Below are 16,640 nucleotides of genomic sequence, written 5' to 3'. Positions count from 1 at the left end.
GCACACTCAGACTGAGAACTATGGATCTGAAGAAACCACTGATACCACCAGTGTGTTAATGAGGGATCTGCGGCTCCCTGGGACAAGGGATCTCTGGACCAGACAGGATGAGTGGAGCTAAAGCTGGAAATGGTTTAGAATAGGCCTATGATGGCTTCATGGCTTACACTGTTCTCTGGTATTATTATTATTATTATTATTATTATTATTTTAATGTCACCCTAAAAGATTAGTTTTCCAAGTACAATCTCAGAAGCTCTCGTTATCTTCTAGTTTGGTTCCCAAGAACATGTTGGAAAACCTCTATACCTAGACGTGAGAGTTTGTTCATGTTGTTTTATGAGTAGTAGACCGCCTCACTGGGCTTTCCCCTGACACTGGACTTAACCTGGGGAAGAGAAGGGGACTCCACGGGGAGGAGATGGCGAGGTGGTCCTGCTGCTGTGTGCATCAGATCAGTCTGTTAGGTTGAAGTTTTGTTGCTTAGGATGTTGGAAGGAGAGTGCTTGATGATTTGATGATATTTTCAAGGAATGTGTTGTCACTCAATGGCCTTAGCACATTATGACCAAGGCCAGAGATGATGTGTGTTCACTCTGCTTGTTGTGACCCAGCCCTGCCCATCCCCAACCGCGTTCACCCCTCCATCAGGACTGCTGTAGCCGCGGAGGCCCTCTCATCTGCTGATGGTCCATTCCCCATTGTGCAGTTTTAGCAGCTTTTCTGGGATCCCAACATGCCTGGCCAGTTCCCACAGAACCGCAGCCTCTCATTAGCCTGTCAACATGTTCCACCAGACGCCCCTGGACTCCAGCCTCCAGCTCTCCTAATGGGTCACGCTTCTGTTCTTGGTGCCTGATTGTTTTGTCAGCAGCACAGATTGAGTTCTGCAGATAGAACACAGCCTCCTACAGGGATGTTTTTTAAACCCGTGCCATTTTAATTTACTTTGGGAAGAGCTGTCTGCACCTACAATATGTTCTTTCATATTTCATGTCACATCCGGTTACTCACGGCAAAACATGTTAATGTGTGGTTGTCTTGGGATTAGGAAAATAAAACATTATGTGGTCCCCTCCTGCCTGTATCACAAACTTTATGAGGATATGTGTGTGTGTGTTCCTCTTCTCTTTGGAGAACCAGCTAATATTGAGGCAATTCAAGATAAAGATTTATTTTTTTTGAGGAAGCTAAAGAGAGGAAAACTGTAATATCTTTTGTGAACTACATTTACCCCAAGGCATTTATCATAAAATGCACTGTGTTTCTGATTACATCACTCTGACAGCTGGGTGGGGAAGCGGCCACATTGGGAAGTTGTCAGAAATTATCACAAGTTTCTTTGGCTGATATCAGTTTTATCTTTTTTTTTTTTCTTCTTTTGACCAGAAAACTCTTGGTTCAATTCCATTTGAATGCCAACCATAAAAATAAAATTAAAATAAAAACATAGCAAAGGCTTCATGAGCAAATGTTCAAACTTAGGGGAAAATAATCAAAGGACCAGTTATTCCAAAGTACTTGCCTGAAGTTACCTGATAGCTTTTGATGTGCACGTATAATTTAATATAACCTTCTACAAAGCTAAAATGATCAGGACAAGAAAATTCACCACTGGAAATATTGGGGAAGGAAGTTTTTTTTTTTTTTGTAGAGACAGAGTCTCACTGTACCGCCCTCGGGTAGAGTGCCGTGGCGTCACACCACACAGCTCACAGCAACCTCTAACTCTTGGGCTTACGGGATTCTCTTGCCTCAGCCTCCCGAGCAGCTGGGACTACAGGCGCCCACCACAACGCCCGGCTATTTTTTGGTTGCAGTTTGGCCGGGGCTGGGTTTGAACCCGCCACCCTCGGCATATGGGGCTGGTGCCCTACTCACTGAGCCACAGGAGCCGCCAGGAAAGGAAGTTTTTTTATATCATCCTTCTACTGGAAACTTTACAGAATGATGGCTTTCTTAGAAAATTTGGAGATTGGCACTACTCACATTTTGCTAGAAATATCTGTTTGGAAATGTGTTTGCAGTATCCTTCCGGTTGTAATGGGAAAAGAAAGAAGATAATCAGGGTTATTTGTCTGGTTTCCTAAAACGGGCTCCTAAATGTAATTTAGAGAAAATAAATATGACATGTCTAGATAATAAATCATCTCTAATGATCACTCTTATTTTCACAATGAGGGAACAGCGACACAGGTGGGCAAGAAGTCAGAGATGACCTTGTAAGCCAGTTGCATCCGACGAAATAGAATCCCGAAGGCCTCTTCTTTCTGCATTTCAGCTACTGGCTTGTACGAGCTTTTTATTTTAGTTGCGTCTCAGCTATACATTTTTAAAGCATATAATAGCATGCAACCCAGCAGGGTTTGAATGTGATTAGACCCAAGTGAAGCACCATTAAAAACCGGAGACATAGCGAATGACACGGCATCCTGAATGAGGGCAAAAGGTAAACCCCAGTGTGTGTGGCTTCGTGTTTGTACTTATTTCCTTGATTCTTAAACCGATTTCTTTTCAGAAGAAAATGTGCCTTCCTGAAACAGCTAATAGGATGCTTTGTAGGTCACATGCTATTTTCAGGACCAGACAAGAACAGCATGTGTTATGGATGAAGTAAAAAACATTATTTCTGAGCCTCCCAGCCCCTGAAAGCTTGGGTCCCGTCATTACCTTTGATTTTGCTTTTCAGTTGTTAAGTTTGCTCTCTCCTTTTTTCTATGTTGACTGCCTTGCCTGTTTCTCCACCAATCCACCTTCATTCAGTTACCCACACTCTCTCTTTGGACCTCAGATGTGCAATAAGCTAATCAACTGAAGCCTTGTAATGCTTGTTGGGCTGGGACTTGGGTCTGTGATTTCAATTCATATCAATCAAATTAATGCAATTGATGTTCATGTAACATACAAAGTTGCACACCAGCCATGTCCGGATTATGTCTTGGTCAAAGGTCGCAGATTTTATGTCCTTGTATCATAAATGTAAGTGACTGTATGGGCATGTTTTTTGCACACATTTGCTTTATAGTTTATTTATTTAAACTGAAGTGCTGGATGGTTGTGTTATTATGGAAACCACTGGCTACACTATCTACAGTGTTATTTCTGACTATGTTATGGGGCAAATAAAAATGCTTATCTATATCATGACCTGACTTTAAGATAATATGAACATCTCCTTATTAGCCAAAACAATGACATTCAATATTTTTTTGGACTATGAAAGCCTAAGTAAAGAATAAGAATGAAAGACTTGAATATTATATTTACTGTCAAGTTTTTATTCAAATGCTTTGTGGTAGAGTCTACCATGACTGAACATTTATATGAGAATAATAGCACCACAACCATAGCATGTTAACATAGACGCAGAGGAGGGTAACGAGCATTTGTTGATAATGTCCTATCTTCCATGTGTCTCTACGTGGTTTCCTTTCTGAGCTCTTACACCCAATACCCACATTTTACAGATATTCATAGGGAAGTTGTCTGTATTAATTCCTTTTTACACATGAGTCAGCAATAAAACACCATGACCCCCTATACCACTTTAGCGCCATAGTCATTCCTGCGGTCTACCTGTGACTGCGTCTTTTGGGGTTCATATTTGGAAACTTTCTTTCATAAAATCTCTCATTTACTTCATCTCCAATTGAAAATTTGTCACTTCTGGAAATCACATATTTTTGTTATTTGACTCAAAACAAATCAAAATGACTTCATTTTGACCACTCCCATGAGGACTGCAAACCTTTCCAACCATCATGGAAATTATAGAAACTGAATAAGAATGTTTTTGTTTTTTGTTTTTTCTGTTACGGTGCCGGTGATCACGTGTTGCATGCTTTTAGCACATAGAATTCTTCCTAGTGCGTGTAAAATGCTGCATATGTACAGAGAACTTGTCAGCTAAAAATGCTCGGGGCTCTTGTCTGCGCTTCAGCAGGACGTGTGTGAGCAGATGCTGGTTTCCACGCTTCATCAGCAGAGCCATCACTGTATATTTGCCTGAAGAGTAAGGAGAGAACAGCTGAAATGGATGAAGGAATGAACAATGGAAGAAACAGTGTGGCCGAGATCGCTTCAGAGTGTCCAGGCAAGAAAAGTTTTTAAGACGGAATCAAGGAATGATAAGGAGGAGGTGTAAACTCTGTGGTCCATTTCCAAGAGTTGATTCCATCAAAGACTTCCTCGAGAGGAGAAGATGGCATTGGTCTTCATTATTCTAACAAGGACTGGTAGGCAAGGGTCTTACGTTTGGATTTTAGGAAATCAGGGAACAGAAACATCCTTAAAAGAAGAACTAAAACTGACTTGGCAGAACATAAGAAAAACTGACATTTATTTGAAGGCCCTCTGTGTTACTGGTTATCTGTCAAATGTTGTTAGACGTGGCATCTCATTTACTATCTATAACCTCTTTGGGTTTTTCAAATTGCATTTAAATAACTGAAGTTCAGAAAGTGTGAGTAACTTACTCTAGCACACAGGGCTAATACGTGGCGTATGTTGGACTGAGCTGCAGGTGTGTGTACCTTCTCATCTGCTGTGTCCTGCCGCTGTGGCCAAACATGTTAAAGATGGCCTTATTTAAGAACGAGAGGCAAGAAACCACCCTCTTCTTAAGAACATCAAGCTACATGGGGAGCACGGATGCACAGAAAAGAGAGGAAGGGACAGTGAGAGTCGGGGCGATCTTCTAAATGCTTAACACTGCACAGGCTGACATTCCAGAAAGGACATGAACCTCAGACAAGCACAGGAATGAACCAGTGCCTACCTGCTCATCACAGCCTCCTCCGGGCCACATATGTTCCTGTTTATACTGGTAATACTTTGTAAGTTACTTTTCTCTCCCAAAAGAGAGCACAGCCCAGCGGGGGACGTCCTGTGCATTCCCCCTTCCCAGAGCTCTGACAATAAGACAACAGATGGCTCACATAACCAGATGTTTTCCTCCTCGTCCTATTTTCTCTTCACTGCTACTTAGCAGACTTCTTTGATTTGTATTTCTCTGTCTCCATAAATATTGGCGTTTGCTAAATCCCCAGCCTCAGCCCTCTGTATCTTGGATTCCCCTCAGCCATAACTTTGGATGGCCACCATTCTTTCCAAAGGAAAGGTGATCCCTAACTCTTCCAAATCTTTGTTTCTTAGACTGGGCATAACCTGGAATGCACACTGCCACCCCCGCCGCAGGCCCCCTTCTCCTCCTGTGTCACCTGCTGCAGCTGTGCTGACGTGCAGCTGGGTGCCCTGGGGCCTCCTCTCCCTCGGGGAGCAGCAGGTGCTCCATGCTCTGCCTCTCTCCTCCTCTACACACAGCCCTTATATCTCTATCGTCAGAGCTGGCACAGCCTCTTGTTATCAGTAACGTGGGCAATGTCAGTATTCTCCAAACAGATATTGTTGTCTCCACTGTTGTTCAGTTCAATCCATCTTCCAGCCGGCTACAGAAGTACTTTCTCGAGAGCACAGAAGTGATTAGGTGGCTCCCTGCTCCTCCGTTCCTCATCTTCCCCCTTCCCTCCATTCGCTGTGACTGCCCAGAGGTGAGTTTGTTCTAGTCACTTTCCTTCAATTCGCTGGGAGAAGAATTAGCTATAACGTGAAAAACTGTGCACAATATTTTTGAATAGGCAAGGAAATCAGTCTCTTTTAAAAGCCTCTGTCAGATGAAATGCACCTTAGCAATGGCAGAAAGAAAACATCTTGCCTGTGGAAGAAATGTATGAGGGAAAAAAAAAAGAAATCTAGGTAAAAGAAAAGTATCAGGGCAGCACCTGCTAAATTAAACTTAATTGAACTAGATTAAGCTGAATTAAAATTGATTAGGCCAAGCCTGACATCATTATGAATTTTAATGATAATAATTAATAATAAAGTTCATTAAACGCCTAGCTGATATAGGGTAAGACGCAGTCCCTTCCCCTGAGTTTCTAATCCTATTTAGCGAGGGAACTAAAAGTTGACTGAAAAAGGAAAAGGAAAAATAGACTCCAGGGAAGTGAGTTCTAATAGCCCTGACTCCATCAGGAAAATAGTTTCGTGTTGTAGTGGGAATAAGTGACTGCACAGAATGTTAGTTTCTCTGTAATTATTTAAGGGAGGGATAAGGTCCTGGAGCTTAAGCCTACTTGTTGGCTACTGTTGAGTGAAGAAGTGTCAGTTTTGGTGAAAAGGGACACAAAATGAGGGAAGAAGGCATAAGACATGAAGAATAAGGAGGGAAACTACATCTATCACTTCATCTGGTGGCAAATAAGGGCTCAAAGTCAATACAGAATGGCCATAAAGTTCATGTGCAATTTAAAATAGTGCCCCCCCCCAATGATCTGGCCACCCCATATCAACAATGCTTTCCAGTATATGTTCGCAATAACTGAATTTTCCTAATCATTCATCATATCATATGATCATACCACATGATTTCTAATTTTATTTTACATCTGGAAATATCAATTGTTTATGGATTTTAGATTTGATACTGTTTATTAATTTCTTTTTTCAATAGTCATTGTTTTGAGGCATGATTGAAAAGCAAATTGAATGATTTTTCTTGTACCTCTTATAAATACCTTGAAAAGCATCATTCTAAACCATGGATCTTAGAGAGTCTTGAGTAATGCCAGAAATGTTGGAATAAGTATCTTTTAAGAATGTGACCTTCTAACACTAAGCTTACTATGTCTTCTGCAGAGCCACAATTTCAAACAGAAACAGAAACATCCCAGGAATAGGAGTTTGGCAATTGCTTCTTTCTCTTTAAAGATCCACTTTACTTGTAAAGAGGGTGGGCATTCTCTGTCGTTCGACCTCCCTCCTCTCCCCAGGCTGGTTGGAGAGGAAGTGGGGCCCTTCCTGACACTGCCTTGTCTGATGATCTTTGAGCTCTTGCTTGGGGAAGATGCCCCAGTTTATCACTGTAGAGGTCAATCATTGATTCACATAGATGGGATTCCACTCTCGTAAAAAGAAACAGTATGTGTTCATGGCTTTGGAGGAATAAAGTGACCAATGCCCTGGGTCCATGGCAGGCACATTTCACTCTCTTCTCAAAGATGCCCTGCTCCACTCTGAGGAGGTTCCCCAAAAGGCTTACAAAAAAGACTTAGCCTAGCATGAGAAAATCATGCATCCCTTTCCAACAAACACATCCTCATGACTTCTCAGAGTAGGAAAATACTATGAGTGCTAAATTGTGATGAACCAATCAAAATTATACAAAATCAGTTATGTGAGTCATGAACTCATAGCTCTGTTTTTCCCCAATAGCATTAAGATAAGATTAAGATTTTGTTCAAATGCCAAAAGATACCATACGAGAAAATGTAGGTGACCTCAGAGTTGGCAATGCCTTTTTAGATGGAACAACAAAAGAATTTTCTGTGAAAGGGAGAAATGATTTAAGTTGGACTTTATTAAAATTAAAAACATCTGCTCTGTCAAAGACCCTGTTAGGAAATAATACTGTCACCGACTGGGTGACAGTATTAGAATAACACGTATCTAATGAAGGACTTGTTTCCAAAATACACGAAGAACTAGCTGTTAAAACTGAACAGTAACAACCCAATTAAATTGTGGTAAAAGATCTGAATAGACAACTCACCAAAGGAGACAGACAAATGTCAGATATGTGTATACAGCTGTACTTAACATAGGATGTTATTAAGATAAGAAATGAAAATGACGATGAGGTACCACTGCACACCTGTTGGATGGTAAAACTTTCAAAACACTGGCATCAAGTAATGGGGAGAATTTGTAGCCCCAGAGACCCTCATTCACAGCTGGTAGGAAAGCCATATAGCACAGGCACTTTGGAAAACAATCTGGCAATTTCTTACAAAGCTAAATATCATCTATCTTTCTTTCTTTCTCTCTCTCTCTTTTTATTTCTTGATAGAGTCTCACTTTGTCACCCATAGTAAAGTGCCATGGGGTCATATCTCACAACAACCTCAAACTCTTGGACTCAAGTGATCCTCCTGCCTCAGCCTCCTGAGTAGCTGAGACTATAGGTGCCTGCCACTACACCTGGCTACTTTGCTCAGGCTGGTCTCGAACTCCTGAGCTCAAGGGATCCACCCACCTCAGCCTCCCAGAGTGCTGGTATGACAAGTGTGAGCCACCACCTCCAGCCGCAAAGCTAAACATAATCTTACACATACAGTATGGTAATTGTACGCCCAGATATTTACCAAATGAGTTGAAAGTGGCTGTCCCCAGAACAGCCTGCACGTGAATGTTCATAGCAGCTGTATTTAAAATTGCCAAAATTGGAAAGCAGTCAAGATGTCCTTCAAAGGCAAATGGATAAACAAACTGTGATCCATCTACACAACGGCATAGTATTCAGTGATATGAAGAAATGTTCTATCAAATCATGAAAAGACACAGTGGAACCTTAAATGCATGTTGCCAAGTAAAAGAGGGCTGCATGCTGTGTAAGTTCAATGATATGATGTTCCAGAAAAGACAAAACTATGAGATGGTCAAAAACCTGTGTTTGCCAGGGATGTGGGAAGAGGAATAAATTAGTGGAACTCGGGATTTTTAGGGCTATTAAACTGTTCTGTAGGATACTATAATGGTGGATACAGGACATTCTGCATTTGCAAAACCCCTAGAACTCTACTACTGCACAAAGAATAAACATTAATGTAAACTGTGGACTTTAGATGATGATAGATCAGTGTGGATCCCTCAGTTGTAACAAACATACCACATCAACATAGGGTGTTAATAACAGGGAAACCTGGCAATGTGGGGAAAAGGGGTATCTAAAAATCCTCTGTACTTTATAATCAAATTTCTGTAAGACCAGAACTATCCTAAAAATTGAAATCTAAAAAATAAAAATAAAATAAATACACTATCAGCTCTAACACATGGAGATCCCTAAAATTACCATGTCCAATATTTCTGAGAATTTCCAAACCATCTATTTATCTGGAGGTCCTTATGCACAGTAAATAAATTTAGAATAGTCCAGATCTTCTCTGACAAACTTAATGGTTTAGAGCAGCGGTTCTCAACCTGTGGGTCACGACCCCTTTGTAACAATGAAAATACATCGTGCATTAGAAAAATTGAGAACCACTGGTTTAGAATGAGAGAGGGATCATTTTCCATTTCTGTTTTTGTTTTGTTGTACACACTTGTCAAATATCGTCACCAGCTGACCTTCAACATATTAAAGATCAATGGCATTACCACATTTACACAATTTCTTTTGGTTAAGGAAGTTTGCCTTTGGCTATTAATGCAGGCTCAGTACTCAGACTATGGAATTGATGGTTGAGTAATCAATAAATAGAAAATCTAATATTCTCAAAAAATCCAGCTACCAACAATTCCAACCTGAGCCAGGTTAAAAGAAAACATTCAGGTGGTTTACTGTTCACTCACCTTCCAGGCATTTTACCTGAATTAGAAAAACCAAAAATCAATCAACAGATTTGACAACAGAAAGACTATGTAAAACCTCATGATGTAGTTCCTTATTGTGAAATAAACAGTTAAATGGAATACAGATGTGTTTTTCAATTGCAGTGGCTTCATAAGCTAGAAATATTTATTTTTTAATTTGTGTGTGAGTATGATTATTGGTACATATTAGGAGAAAGGGCTCTCGGATCCACGCAGTCATTCAAGGACCCAGACTGGTGATGGCCTTTCATTGTCACTATATGGCTTCTATAGTCACGCTGCGTGTTGCTGTCCATCCAAAGGATGTCAAAGGGGAGGAAGGTGTTTGGGGCCAGGTGCACCTCACTTCTGTTCACATTTCATTGGCCAGAATTATTTGTTCTCATGGGTATACCTAAGTACAAAGGAGCCTGAGAAATACAGATATAAAGGAAGGACGTATGTTAAACATATCTAAGTGATGTGTATACATCATGTATAATATTACATGTGCAGCCTAGATACATACAACTGTTCATTCTATGCAATAATTAATGCCTGTGGGGAGAAGATAGAAATAGGAGAATTGGGGATGAAAAAATTAATTAAACAAGAATTATGACAGCATACCATATATTCAAGGATCTGATTAACACAAGTCTCTGCAGCTGAGATTTAAAAAATTATATATATATATATATTTTTTTTTAAGAGAAAGCTAGTTAGGGCCAACCCACTAAAAATGGACAGATTTCTTTCTCAACTTGTTGAGGAGACACATCACAAGATTCTTTCTATTATTTTAAGTTCTGTCACATTTTTTTCTCTCCCAGGAGAGCTAATTTCTTACTGCACTCTTGAGTCATGACAGATAATTAGGAAATCTGGTCAGGCTTGCACGGTGCCATATTTCTGCAATTTTTATATTGTTATAAAATAGCTTCAGGGGAGACACATCTACCAAAAAAAAAAAAGGATAATAAGGGTGAGAGTACATTAGCCTAAAGTATAATTTTATTGTTTTCCATCTGTTGTAATTATGAAAATAAACTCTTTTGTACTCTGATCAGCAGGACAAGTAATCAAAAAGATGCTTGTGTCTGGCAACTTCTCTTGTTACGTGTTATAAATAAGAACATCTTAACTGGGATGGCTTTTTCTCTTTTCCCCTCACAAGTGAAGCCATTGCAATCTTCCCATTAGAAAAGTCATTTTTCCCCCCCAAACCAACATGGCTTAAGGGAATAGTATTTGTTTCAACCAAATCATGACTGCATATGGGATTCAGATTTACATTTGCACATATTTCCAAGGTGAAGGAAAAAAGCATAATTTTAAGAAAAGAACAATTTAAATATCATAGTTTGGAGGATGTATTTTCTCTCTACATGTTGAGTAAGAATAATGTGTGTGATTTATATTGGGAGTGTGAGCGCTCAACATTCATCAACTGAATTTTACCGTGACAAACAAACTGAGTCGAGAAAATGGGCTCCCTCTTCCTCTCCCACTCCCGGGTTGCTAAGCTCCCGAAAGCTTTCTTTAGGGCATGCACCAATTATTTAAAAATAGTAAGGTTGATCTCATCACATTGAAGAGGACACACATGATTACCTGCCCTAAATTCAAATGTTATTATCTCTAAGTTAAGGAAGGGACCCACCTGGCACTGTGATGAACAAGAATCAAAACCAAGATTTTTCCTACAGGATCATTTTTATATTTTTCTAAAATAATAAAAACCTAATGGCTATTTATACACTCCTATTGAATAATGTATTTTTCATTATTGGTGGGAGAGGGAGAGAATAGAGACAAAAAAGTAAAGTTTTAGTTTTTAATATGAACCAGTGATTCTCTCAAGTCTTAAACATGTCTAGTCATCAGCCAGATTTGGGAACTATTGCTCCCGGCAGCTCATTAATTTTAGGAATACAGGGTGCGGAAAGCTAAAGTCCTACAACTAGGGGCTGGCAGAGCCCAGACAAGGGTAAAAAAAAAATAAGTTTTTTCTTTTAGTTTTGATCATTTTTGTTCCCCTCACACACAAGATTATATTAATGAGAAATGTGGGAACAGGATCTTGTTATTATTCATGATCCATGCTGGTTGATTCATATACAGGAGAGCGAGGACATGTGCATTCTCCACCCTAACGAGATGTGAAGACCCTGAAAAGTGGGGAGATTGAACCTTAATTCAAGGACCCCTGAAGGAGCTGAACCTGCAGCAGAGAAACATCCTTCTGGAGCATTTGGGTTTCCTCCTTGGGCTGCTCCAGCCAATGTATAGAGAAGGCTCTTAAGTACTTTGTTTTTCTGCTTGTGTTACTTACTGTGTTCTTGGCTCTGCAGAAGCTTTTTAGTTTGATCAGGTCCCAGAAGCTGCTATTGTCTGTTTCATTGCAGAATTAAAATACTTCAAACTGTAGAAGATGGGGTGGAAAATATAAGATAATTTTTCCATGACCTCAATATCCAAAGACAACCACAGTTAATAGCCTTGTGCATTTTGAAAAACCTGTATTCCATCAGTGATATTCAGTGTACCACAAGTTAGGAACATACCACGCATGAGATGCATTTCCTATCTTTTTGGACTCTGCTGGTTGTATGATTTCCATGTTCTAGCTGTGCAATTACTCTCAAAGTGTGGCCTCCTCACGGCAGGCTTAGTCTCATCTGGAAATTTGGTTGAAATGCAAAGTTGGAGAACCTCGAGCACTAGGAGCTACCTACCAGAGCAGAGTGATTGCTTTCTCAACTGTGCAACTCCAATATGGCCTCAGACAACATCCCCAGAGGAGTGTGTGCTAGAGAATTGTGAAGTGGTGTGTTTTCATATTATTGTTTATTTCACCTCCCCAGAAAAGAAGACACTCGGTCAACTGGACAATACCTTACTGGTCCATCTGTTCTCTGGTCCTTAGGCCCAATAACCCATAATATTATTGTTATAGTTTTAGAAGACTCCCAAGGTACACTTGACCCAAACTGTAAATATTTGGGGGTTTATTATAATAAACAGTTATAAAATACAGTTATTATTATAATAACTGTAAATATTAGGCATTATATTTGGGGGTTTATTATAATAAAAGACATAATATTTTATCTTGTGAGTCCTCATAGACATCTGAATAAGCATGTTTAAGAAAAGTCTTGAGTGCTCATTCAATAGCAGTGAGTAGTGTCCACTGCATGACCACTGGGAGTGTCATTCATTTAGACTACAGTGTAAATGATGCCTCTTGACATTGTGCTATAAAACAAAGATGAGCTGTGGCAAGAAATAGGGGTAGATTTTATTAATTTCCTTGAAGAATTTACTGAGGTGCATCCTGGATAATTTCTATCATCATTTAAAATTGAGATGCTATGAAACCAATATATAATCACTTGTACATTATATTAATGATAAAATACATAGTCCAGCAAGATAGAGGAGTGAGGAGGGCAAGGGAGAGGAGTGGGGAGGGTTAGTGGAGGGAGGGCATTTAGTGCGATTTCATCTAAAGTGCACCAAGCAAGGGTACATTTCAAAATGAGTAAGACTAAATTATAAATGTCTTACCACAAAAACATAAGTAAGTGAGGTGATGGCTAAGTTAATCGTTTGATTTAAGCATTCCACATTGTATATCAAATCATCGCATTGTACCCATAAATGTTTACTGTTATGATTTAATAAACTAAATTAAAAAAATAAATAAAATTGAGATGCTAAAATAAGGCGATCTTTTACACAGATTTCTTTCTTTTCTTAAACAGTCTTACTATTTCACCCTCGATAGAGTGCCGTGGTGTCACAGCAACCTCAAACTCCTGGGCTTAAGTGATCCTCTTGCCTCAGCCTCCCAGGTAGCTGGGACTACAGGTGTCCACCACAATGCCCAGCTATTTTTGTTGTTGTTGTTGTTTTTGTCATTGTTATTTGGCAGGCCCTGGGCCGGGTTCAAACCCACCAGTCCTGGTGTATGTGGGTGGCACCCTAGTTGCTGAGCTACAGGTGCCGAGCCTACACAAATTTCTTAAACTGATCTAAGGAAATGCAGATTCACTATCATAGAAATGGCTGGCTTTTGATTGCATGTAACTAATACAGTAGAATAACTGATGAATGGCTGATTTAGTGGAGGATTACTCGAACATTTAGCAAAAACAAACCACCTAGAATAGTTCTTTCCTTTGGAATTAGTCTGAAATATTTTGTTTTCCAAGTAGTCTTATCAAAAATTAGATAACTTAAGAAATGTATGCTGTACAACCTGGCTAATGTTACACTTCTGAGTATGTGTCTCTATTTAAATAATATATTACAAATGTTCATATGCAATATCATCTAACCAACATCTGCACTGGGACACTTCCAGGTACTTTATAAAGGTTTCAAACAATCTTTATCCCATCAACAATATTTGTTATATAATTTTATTATACTGAAATATATAATAATTCATTATTCAATAATATATAGGGCAAAGAAATACAATTATTGTCTTATGTAACAGTATATATATATATATATACTGAAATAGATAATAATTTATTATTCAATAATAATAGGGCAAAGAAATACAATTATTGTCATATGTAACAGTACAATTTTTCCTTAGGTGGTATCTTTTACGGAATAAATGACTCAATTTGACAGATTGTACGATGATTTAAGCAGCCCATCTTGACTGGAAACACCTTTCACATTTACTTTGTGATTTTGGACTGTCTAGTCTTGAGAGCAATGCCAGTGTTAAAGGAAATCACCTACAGCAGTGGTTCTCAACTTTCCTAATGCCATGGCCCTTTCATACAGTTCCTGTGGGTCGTGACCCACAGTTTGAGAACCACTGACCTCACTTAAGAGGTGAAGGGAAGGGGGATTTCTGACATTAAAACTTCCCTGGAGCGAGTGGCTCCATATGTTTTAGCAGATGGTTGTGGTTTGAGCATGAAGTATTCACATAAGGGCTTAAATTGAATTGAAAGGAAAATCTTTTTGTGAAGATGTATACATATTTGCATACACATGTACACATACATATAGATTTGCTATGTTTCTAGCTCTGAATTTGGTCTCTAGACAAAAGTGAGGCTAGTTTAATTTGATTTATTTATATGTTTTCTTTTTTTTAAGTTTTAATTATTTATTAAATCATAAACATAGATCATATATACATTAATGCATTTATGGGGTACAGTGTGCTGATTTCATATACAATTAGGAACACTTACATTGCACTGGTTAATATAGACCTCATCTCGTTTACTTAATTATTGTGTTAAGACATTTATACTCTATACTAGTAGATCCGACATGTACCTTTGCATTATGCACCATAGGTGTGATCCCACCATTCACCCTCCCTCGATCTTGAACAGAAGCTTTTCTGAAGAAGACAGGCGCACGGCCTACAGACACATGAAAAAATGCTCATCATCTTTAATCATCAGAGAAATGCAAATCAAAACCACTTTGAGATATCATCTAACTCCAGTAAGAGTGGCTCACATAACAAAATCCCCAAACTACAGATGTTGGCATGGATGTGGAGAAAAGGGAACATTTCTGCACTGTTGGTGGGAGTGCAAGCTAATATGTCCCTTTTGGAAAGAAGTATGGAGAACACTCAGGGATCTAAAAGTAGACCTGCCATTTAATCCTGCAATTCCTCTACTAAGTATATATCCAAAAGACCAGAAACCACTTTATAACAAATAAACAGATTGCTATAACAGATTGTTCATTACAGCTCAATTCATAATAGCCAAGTCATGAAAGAAGCCCGTCGACCCATGAATGGATTAATAAATTGTGGTATATGTATACCATGGAATATTATACAGCCTTGAAAAAGATGGAGACTTTACCTCTTTAATGTTTACATGGATGGAGCTGGAACATATCCTACTTAGTAAAGTATCTCAAGAATGGATAAAAAATATATCCAATGTACTCAGTACTATTATGAAATCAATTTACAATCACTCACACTTTCATATGAAGAATACATCACAGCTATGGCCCAAGAAGAAGGAGGGAGGAGGGGGGGGATATGAGGGAACGGGGGAGGTCAGATGTTTTCTCTTTTCCACTAAGGGATTTGTGAAGGTTTAAAAAAGGACATATAATACACTGGAAAACTACAATGAAATCAAAGAAAGATATATCGGAAGTCAACATTACAGGCATTGGGCGAGGTGCCAAAATAATCTTCTTAAGGAGTGTTGGACAATTTTGAGTAGTTATTAATAAAAATTTCAAAGGTGAATATTTGGTGATATAATTATAGCTTTAGCCTAACAAATCTTAGTCTCCAAATTGAAGTGGCATTAGTCATGTAGTTTGGTAGAAGCTATGGTCTTGGTGGTGGGGGTGGCAGTGCTAGTAGTTTTTAGTTTATTTTTAATCAATGGTATTCTTTTCCTACATAGATCTTGTGCATGGTGAGAAGAAACAGTGACAGCTCAGACGGTAAACATTGGGACAGGCTGACATTTTATATCTCAATGGCCATAAGGTGAAAGGTCATCTATCATAGGCTGAAATGTCTTTACTGAGAAGGAGGGGTTTCTAGTCCCTCGAATGGAAATACTGAGACAGTATTCAAAATCCTTAACACTTTGAAAGGCTTTTTATTAGTAGATAATAAAATTACTCAGCTGTGGCTAACTTTTATGACATTAGACCAGGTAAAAATTGAGTAGCTTCGGAAAGACTTGAGGCTCTTGCTTCAAATTTTTTAAATTTTGTTTTTAGTTGGCATATAATAATTGCACATATTTATGAGTACATTGTAATATTTCAATACACATAATGCATAGTGAGCAGATCAGGGTAATTAGCATATCCCTCATGTCAAGCATTTATTATTTCCTTATGTTTCTATTTTTTTATTATTATTAAATCATAGCTGTGTACATTAATGCGATCATGGGGCACCATACACTGGTTTTATAGACCGTTTGACACATTTTCATCACACTGGTTAACATAGCCTTCCTGGCATTTTCTTAGTTATTGTGTTAAGACATTTACATTCTCCATTTACTAAGTTTCACATGTACCCTTGTAAGATGCACCGCAGGTGTAATCCCACCAATCATCCTCCTTCCACCCCTCCCCACTTTCTCCCTTCCCCCTATTCTTAGGTTATAACTGGGTTATAGCTTTCATGTGAAAGCCATAAATTAGTTTCATAGTAGGGCTGAGTACATTGGATGTTTTTTCTA

This window comes from Nycticebus coucang, chromosome 20 (genome assembly GCF_027406575.1).
Source record: "Nycticebus coucang isolate mNycCou1 chromosome 20, mNycCou1.pri, whole genome shotgun sequence".
Classification (NCBI taxonomy): Eukaryota; Metazoa; Chordata; class Mammalia; order Primates; family Lorisidae; genus Nycticebus; species Nycticebus coucang.
The sequence above is the reverse complement of the archived record's forward strand: the minus strand, read 5'-3'. Positions refer to the sequence as shown.